This window comes from Lygodium microphyllum, chromosome 21 (genome assembly GCF_053477565.2).
Source record: "Lygodium microphyllum isolate KBCC chromosome 21, Lygodium_microphyllum_v1.1.10, whole genome shotgun sequence".
Lineage (NCBI taxonomy): Eukaryota > Viridiplantae > Streptophyta > Polypodiopsida > Schizaeales > Lygodiaceae > Lygodium > Lygodium microphyllum.
This window is the reverse complement of record NC_141155.1, coordinates 53,956,820-53,966,051: the sequence shown is the minus strand read 5'-3', so window position 1 is coordinate 53,966,051 and position 9,232 is coordinate 53,956,820. Positions and strand designations below refer to the sequence as shown.

Genomic DNA, 9,232 nt, shown 5'->3' with positions numbered 1-9,232 from the left:
CGCAGGCATTGACAGCAACCCTTATACTCCATTGGAAGGCTCGACCACCAAGCTGTAACAGCATTCCACACTTCCGCTAACCCATCACTCTGTGGTGAACCCATCACTCTGTGGTGACTGATAGAAGGAGGTAGGCATCTTGAATCCCTGTTCTTGCACCAAACCCTGAAATATAACGACACCCGGAGTTTCAAAACCCAACAACGAAAAGATCACGGCAGCTCTAATCAATGAGCTCCAGCACAGAACAAGCGAAAACCCCATTTAACACCACGGAGCGGCAGATACCGGCCCTGGAACCCACTGACATCCAGACAGGGTCGGCCTCAGAGATCTTGGTGGACAGTCTCATCAGATGACGAATCATCAAGAGTAGCAAATATATAATCTCACATCACAGGCCAATCTCGGTCGATAGAAGAAACAGATGGAGCACTACGAGGTAAGAGACACGTCACGAACATGGAGGGACACACAGGACAGCTTCTAGCCTCAGAGACAGGACGCAAAACATATTCGTCTTATGAACCACTCACGCCCTCTCTCAGCTGAGAGAAGGGTGGAGAGCAATCAGATGACACACACATCAGAGACTCATCATGGGTTATGAAGCTCTTATCTGTGCCATCCATGGCGACTCCTCCTAATTGCAGGTCGAAACCCTAGAATTTAATGACGAGGCCGCGAAACCCTAACCTGCTTCCGTGTCCTACGATTCACGAATTTGCTTGGTGCGAAGGTGCTTTGTAGGCATGAGAACTCTACATTAACTTGAATTGCTTGGTTGCCTATATCTATTCTTATCGTGCATAATAATGAGTTATATTATATTTATAATTGACACAGTTAGTTGACATTGAGCAAAAATAGTTTGTTGCCAATAGCTTAAATGGTGAGCTCATAAGTCAATAGTGCACGTGCGTGAATGGATGAGTTTGAATCCCTAGGACGGGGACTGGTCTTGAACCACCTTACCCTTATGGCAGGCCTCGACAACTTAATAGCTACTACATTTTTTTTCAAAAATTTGTAAACATGGGGTACAACAATGCATCATGTCTGAGATGTGCTCGTCTATATGAGTGCCATACAAAAAGTATGGTGGAGAGGTTGCACAAATCTCTTTAATTGATATAAAAGAGGCAAGGGCCATGCCATCCCTCATTGCCCAATGTGCATGCCATTCTACAAAACATGCTTCAACAAGTAATATATGGTAGAACTAACATTCTTGGTATCAAGGAACCACATAAAAATCTTCTCTTTTGCATCACGAAGCTTCTACACTTAGAAATCCCTATAGAGAGAATAACTTTTTAGAATCTCCTCAAATACTTAGAAATGCATCTACAGCAAAAACTTTAAAATCACCTCACACTTAGAAAGGTCTATAGAGAGAGAGATTAAGCATCTCCTCAGATACTTAACATAGATTAAAATCACATCAATATCAACACTATTCACACATAAAATCAATAGGGATAGTATCCAAACATGATGACTAGTGAATGCACTAATAAATATTTTCCATAGGTATAAAGCTACTTTGCCACCAAATGGGAAATGTTTCCATGCACAGTCATGCTGTTTGACTAACCAATGCCCTTGAAGCCTTCCAATGGCTAATGTGTACTATTTTTAAAGACATGTTGAGGAAGTTTCTTGAGGTGTCTATCGGCAATGTATGTCTATGGACTGCTGAGCACTTGGACAAAATGAGACAAGTCTTCGATAAATGCAAATAGTAAAATCTCTCTTTGAACCCTCTTAAAGTGTCAGTTTTGGGTAAAACACGAATGTATCTTAGAGCATGTGGCCCCAAAAAATAGAAGTGCAACCAATTTTTCTAAAATGAATGTTATCATTAATCTTCTAATGATCAATAAATGTTAAGAGTGTTCAACACTTTCTCCACACTAGATACTATCGTCAATTGGTCACTATGCCATCATTTGTGGAACCTTATATGAACTACTCATTGTTTTCAAGTGGACTAAGGACTATTCGCACACATATGAAACCTTTTGAACAACCTATATTTGCTTCGTAAAGCAAGAGGAAATGAAGGCACACTAATGCTTCCATACAACATCTTCAAGAAACGAAGGGCACACTAATGCTTCCTTACAACCTCTCTAAGCAAGAGCTTCATCACATGTAATCATGGAGAGAGTAACATGACGACATGTATCCATCATTGCTTATGTGGGTGAACCTACCTCAATATGCTTAATTCCAAATAGTTTCATTTAGATCAACATTAGATTAATCAAAGTATGTCAATAGGACCGTATAACAAATACATGAATGTTTATCAAAGTACCAAAATAAACATTGAATGGATTGTTAGCATATTTATGTTGGGATCTTTCTATAAAAGCACCATACAATTGTATGGTGCAGAGGTGGCCAATTACTTTTAGTTGAAATATGACTTGTGATTAGAGCTTGAGTAATAGTTGCAACTCATGCATGATCATGTGTGCAATCCATTGCACATGAGCTGATGTTGTTACTTAGTATTAATCTGATCATGGCTTCCAAAATGATGCCTTTATCTCAAGGTCTTTGATCATTTTACACATGCTCCATGTCAATACTCAAAATCCTCTTTGAGTCATGGACATCCCTTCAACCATCTTATGAGTGAACAAATAGCATTGCATCATGCTCCACCAACTTCATCAACATTGCCTACATCTAAGGCCACTTATGAATTTAGTGTAAAAAATATAGGTTAAGCCTTTGAAACATGAGGGTATCAAGCCACCCGAATGTATTGATGCAGATGATTGGGCTAAACAAGATGAGCCATGTAGATTCACCACCATATTGTCCCTCTCTAAGTAGGTGTTCTATGATGTTTTCTCTCTAATCTGTAGTCTACATGGGACCTATGGGAAAAGATTCACAATATCTATGACAAGTAAAGCCCCACTTCTTAGATGTATTGGCTGACGCAACTCATAAACTTTGTATGAAGGAGGGCACTTCCATGTCAGGACACTTAAATGAGTTTCATTCGATTCTCAGCCATTTTTCTTCACAAGGGATTGAATTCAAGGGCAATCTCCCCCCTTTTGTTCCTCTTGGCTACACTGCTGGAATCATGGGATACGTTTTGCCTTGCTATGTGTGTCAACATGCTTATATTGATGGGCTAGACTTAGAGGGTATAGAGGATGCACTCTTGAATGAAGAAGTTAACAAAAAGTATGTCGATGCTTCTTGCATCTCTCGTGCTTTAATAGTTAAAGGCAATAATGGTAGGAGCTGACTACCATGGAAGAAACTCTCAAGAGCCTTGTTCTCAGTCACGTGGACAGTCTCGCAACCATAAGTCCTCATTGACTTGTCATTACTATGGGAAAGTAAAGCATATTCGGCCACACTGTCATAAAATACATGAGGACAAGCATAAGGAAAGAGGCAATGATAAAGTACATGACAACAATGATAATCGTAGCATTGTCCCTAGCGAGTCAGGCATTAAGATTAAAGAGATTAATGTTGTGTAGATTGATTCTGATGATGTTTTCATACTTGCAGCTTCTTCTCTTGAAACTTCACAATTGACTGATGCTTGGTCAGGGCATAGTCAGTATTGGCTGTGATAAATTCAGGGGCTTCCTTTCATGTGACCCCTCATAGAGAGTGGTTCCACTCATATTGTAGTTTGACTAGATCTATCTGTTTGGATAATGACCTGGCACTCAAGATAGTTGGTATTGGTGATATCCGGTTACAGTTATGGTTCAGCTATAGTTTGTGGTTCAAGTTTCATGTTTACTCTTCATGATGTACATCATATACCAGCTTTCACGAAGAGCCTTATCTCTATTTTGGCAATTTGGATGATGCGGGTTTGTATAGCTTCTTTTGGTGATTCCTCATGGAAGATTACATGTGGGAATCTTATCATTACACGTGGTGCTAAGTCCAATACTCTACCTGTTGCTTATATCTAAGTTAGTTAACCATGTTTTGGTAGTAGATGCATTTCCACATGTATCTCTTTGTCATCGTCTCATTGGGTATATGTCCTTGAAAGGAATGAAAATGCTTACCTATTTGCAGTATCTTCTACCCCTTTGACTATAAGTGCTTTGAGTCTTGTGATCATTGTTTATATGGCAGGCAAACATGTGCTACGCATAAAAAGTCTTGTATGGCACACATGGGTGAGCCATTGACTCTCATTCATTTGGATGTATGTGGTCCCATGCCTTGCAAGTCATTAGGTGGTGTGAAGTATTTCATTACCTTCATTGATGACTATATGTATAAAGTCTGGGCATATCCTATTAAACATAAATTGGAAGTCTTACATTTTAGTGTTGGCTTGCTTTAAGAGAGAACCAATCTAGGTATAGGCTAATGCCAAATAATGGGGGTGAGTATGTCTCAAAATCCTTTGAGCAATTTTGTGATGAGAGGGGTATTAAGTGTTAGTTGACCGCCCCATACATCCCAGTGCATGAATAGGCCAATTCAAGAGTAAGACTAAGGCGGTTACTATTTTTGTACACTTAATTACTTAGTCCCCTTGTACGACTCTTAACTATCCGGTTGCAAAGGAGGGATGGTCATGGAAACCTCCCTTATATACTCGTTTACATGTCTTTGGTTGTGAGGCTTTATGCCATGTACCCAAGGACAAGTACCCAAGGACAAGCGCAACAAGCTAGCTCCTAAGTCTAGGAAATGCATCCTTCTTTGTTATGGAGATGCATGTGAAATGGACTATCACCTATGGGACCCATAGGCTCGAAAGGTTATGTAGCCATGATGTTGTTTTCCATGAGGAGAAAAGGCATAATCAACCTAAGCGTGTCGTTGAGGTATGCAAGGTGATATTTCAGGAGGAGCCTATAAAGGAAGCTCATGCTCAACCGCCAAGACCCACGGACCGCTTATTGTTTCAAGCGTTTTAAGCGAGTGAGTTGCCTTCTCTCTCGCACACACCGGTAGCTCCACGATCCTAGATGCTAGCTCAAGCATCCTCAAGCCTCCTTCATCTCCAAGCTCCATCCACCATAGCCACGTGCATGCGAGAAAAGAGAAGAGAAGAGAAGAGAAGAGAAAAGAAGAGGAGATGGTGAAGAGCTTCACCCTCTTGATCCCTCACTCCCACACACTCACTCCCTCACACTCCCTCTCTCAAGAGCACACGCAAGCAAGGAGAAGAGAAGAAGAAGAGAACTCTTGTTAGCCACACACCAAAGAATGAGCTCTCATTCAATTTTTGAACTTTATATACAAAACCCTAAATTCCCATGGACACCCATCTCTTTTTTACATGACCGACCGTTGTGGCAAGGTCCTTTCTCTATTTCCCTCTTCTAGCCTTATGCCTCTAGCCTACACCCATCTATATATTTTACAATTGACACAGGAGGGAGCCTGGCGCTCTTTTACAAGAGTTTTTAGAGCTTTTTGAGGCGCCTTTCATTTAAAATTGCACTTTTTCCCCTAGCTTGGCTTTAGAGGCCGCCTGCATTTCTTTGCTATTTTTCCATCATTTTTCCACTTTTTCCTTCATTTCTCTACCATCTTTCTCCGCCATCTCGACTTGGGGTTAACATTACCCCCCTCCGAGATGGGTACCAGTCCCATGGCACTTCAGGCTGCTGTTGGGGAATGGTAGGCAGTTGGCAAATTGTTCGGGTGAGGGTAGGGTCACATGTAGACTCGGGTGCTTGTGGAAGCTTGGTAATGATGTTTGTCGGAGAAGCCAATTGGATGCCAAGTAGATAATGGGGGCCTCCAAAGTTGGTGGTATGTCGCCTTTTGTAATGCCTGAAAGGAGAAGGTGGAGTGCGCTACCTACGAGGAGTGTCTACCTTATTGTGTGGTGCATCGTGCTTGTGCTAGTGGAATGGGAAGGTGGATCTTAACCATAGGCAAGCCTAGGTGACGTCCCACACTTGAGGATCCCATTCGTGCAAAGGGAGGTACGGTGCAAGTAGCTTAGGGTGAGAGGTCTAACCATAGGCGAGTGTTATCTCCCTAGGTATGTCCTGCCCTTGATGAGTCCTAAGCATAAAGTGGGGGATCAAAAGGGCTAGGGAGTTAGGAGTGGAGCCAGCCGACCGAAGCCACCAGGCACACCTAACTTGAGGACCCCTAGGTGTAGTGATCGTGTTTTATGTGGTGTTGCTAAGTGCTTCTTCAAGTGAGTCATTGTTTCCATGTCCTTGTGTGATGTTCTTCTTGCTTTTCCTTTCATGATTTTCTTTTTCTTCTTCTTCTTTTTTCTTTCTTTTTTTTGAAACAAATATTACACTAGTAGGATGATAGCCAGTGCCTAATTCTCATCGTCTGCATTAGGTGGAGAAGGGGGTCGGATGAATTTGCTCAAAAATTGCAAACTCTGCATGTATCCTTTAAGATTCATGCGAACGTGGAGTGAAGTGGTGGAGAGGAAGGGATGATTACATCTGGTGAACTGGTTGTCATTCATGTCTTCCAGGAGAGCTAGGCAAAAAGAAGGGAGGAGGCTAGCCCTCATCATTAGGTGCACCATGGCACAGCTATCGATGGCGTTAGGATCAAAGAAGAGGGAAGGCAGGCCACGTTCTTGCGGAGTTGGGTCCTGCTTAAGTAATAATTTAAGAAGCCTAAGATAATTACATGTAGTTATGAAAGTTGGATCATGGCAAGAGGAGAAGTCGGCGAGGAAGCGAGTCATGGAGTCATCCAAGCTTTCTGAGTTGAAGATGAGGGCGTACTCAAAAGAGACAACATTAGAGTTGTAGATAATGGAAAAATCATATCGCCCGTGGAGGGTGGCATCAAAATCCACTCCTACCCTATGAGGATACGCCATAAACGTGGAGTTGTTCCTCTCGTAGGGCAGGGTGTTGCAAAAAGCCATCCATGCGAGCGTGCTGATGTCGCACACCCGCCTCCTCCATAGGGGCTAACAGTTATAACCTTGCACGGAATGTGGCACTTCAAACACTTTATCTTGCCAGAATTTAGCTTCTTTAGTTCCCCAAAGAGTGGGGTTCTTCTCTCTTTCTTCCAGCCATTTGTGTCCTAGTCGGCTACCAATCCCAATCACCTCCTCCATTACCTTGAGTGGTAAGACCCTCTGCAGGCTATTGGGCATGAGAAAGCTAAAAGTGAATGGCTCTTTTTCTCTTTCTTGTCGCTTCCAAACTACTAGTTCTGCGGGAATTTCATCAGGGCGGCATGGTGGGAGGGGCACAGACGACTTCACGGCGGCTGGCTTGGCCCTTAGCCGCTTTCTGGTTTCTTCTACTAATTTTTTCCTTCTTTCCCTAAGTGCGGCTTGTCTTTCCGTAGATGTGTCGACTGGTTATTGCTCTTGGGAATGCTGTGAGGGGGGCTGTGAGATCACCTCTTCTCTAAACCTTCCCATATTGAATTGAAGTTCAACTTCATCCCCAACCCACGCACAAAGTTTGAGACATCTACGCTGATGGGGGTGCTTGGGCTGAGGGTTGTTGCTTCGGTGGGAGGCACCAGGAGGATTGGAATAGGGTGAATGGGAGCCTTGCCTTTGACCTCAATGACGGTCGGCGATACGATTTCTAGCACCTGTGTGCTGGAACCAAGCCCCTCCTCTCTGGACGGGCTCATAGCCCCTAGGTCATTTGCCCTGCTCTGCTGTTTGATTGACCAGCGTGTAGCTTTGGCCAAGCCTTCCTCCTCCTTCCTTCTTAGCTCCTCCTCTTCTTCAGCAGCTCTTCTCTCCCTCTCTTTCTCTGTTTTCCTAGATTCTTCTTCCAATCTATTTGCTTCGTGTTTTTTCTTCTTCTCCCTCTCTTCAGCCTCCTTGAGGGATTCCCTCTTTGCCCTCTCTAAATCCTCTTTCTCTTTTTTTTGGCCTTCGTCCTACTTCTTCTTTCGTGTCATCTTTTTAGCACGTTTCTTTGCTGTCTTCTTACTCATATGTTCCTTCTGTTATTCCCCTTCTTCTTCACTCTCAGTTCTATCACTGGATACTTTGTCCTGGTGAGAGAACGATCTCTCAGGTGTTTCTCCTTCTCCTTCCTTTGCATCCTGAGCCTGTTTTACTGCCTCTTGAATGAGGGCAGTCAAAATGCTTCCGTAGCCAATGGATGAGGCTTTGGATGAGGCCTTCTTTCTTTATGTGGTCTTGGATGCTGGGGAATCCCCACTTTCTAGTTTACTGCCCAAAGCTAGCGCTTTTGCCGCCTGGTCAATGGTCTTATGTACATAGCCATTCCAGTTGACTTCGCCCAAGGTGCAGGCTGCCACATTCTCTAGCACAGGCATACTAATTCGATGCATCAAGGAGTTATAGTGCTGGCTGGAGAAGAGCGTATGCACTAGCTTTGCTTGTAGACGGGCTTTCGCATTAGGAATGTCTTGGATGCCGATGCCATCATTGGTCAGCACTTCTTCCCTCTTCATCTTAAGCACGGCATAAACATCTCTCTTATGCTTTTTCTCTACCTTTGGCTCCAACCCCAACGCCTTCTCCACCAAGGCTAGGTTTAAGTGTACCTACACTTGCTTGGCCTTTTCTTACCTTCCCATCGTCACGGTGCCGCACTCCTGGTTTGGGTTGTATGTCTTAAGGAACTCCACACACTTCGTGTGGTCAGGCTCTTGTGCAAACTTCTCAAGGTACTTTGTGAGGTTGCACTGCTCGACAACTCTCTTGGTTGTTTCCTCCTTGGCCACCACACCCTCTATGTTATGGATGGTTCGAAATTTGAGCTGGTTGTAGGCACGGTTTTCTAGGGTGATGTGATATTGCATCCTTTCCTCCTCCATGAACGGGAGTCAGTGGTGGGCACGGTCTTGTTGCGACATCCTTCGTTCCTGTCATGACCCCCAAGTTTTCATTAGTGCTTTCAAAATAATAATTTGCTGGAAAAGAAATACTCTATGTGTTTATTGAATGAAAACATTAAAATCCAATGTAGATTCTTCCCTTCAGATTAGACTTTTTTTTTTCTTTATTTCAAAGTTCTCGTGCCATTTTCTCTACCTCACTCATTTTTTACGTGTTGATGTGTTTGCTTGATTTTCCTTGGTTTTGGTTTGATTCACTAGTGGTGGTTTGCCCAGTTGGGTCCAATGGTCACAAGTTAAGACATTGAAGTTTGCTCCCTTGTAGATCAAGGCATTGAAAGTGCATGTTCGCTTGGCAGGACCGTGATGTATAGGTATGCAGGTTCTACGGCTTCCTCATCCTCATCATCCATTTTAGTGATCATAGCTACTCGTACTT

At 43.2% G+C, this 9,232-nt stretch overlaps 1 non-coding gene across 1 annotated transcript; it reads right to left on the bottom strand.

Annotated features, from left to right (window-relative positions):
• Window positions 1–322: 322 nt before the first annotated feature.
• On the bottom strand, window positions 323–403 carry LOC148018012 (small nucleolar RNA SNORD24). The gene has a single exon (XR_015687817.1). It is a non-coding gene; the product is annotated as a small nucleolar RNA SNORD24 (small nucleolar RNA).
• Between the last annotated feature and the right edge of the window lie 8,829 nt (window positions 404–9,232).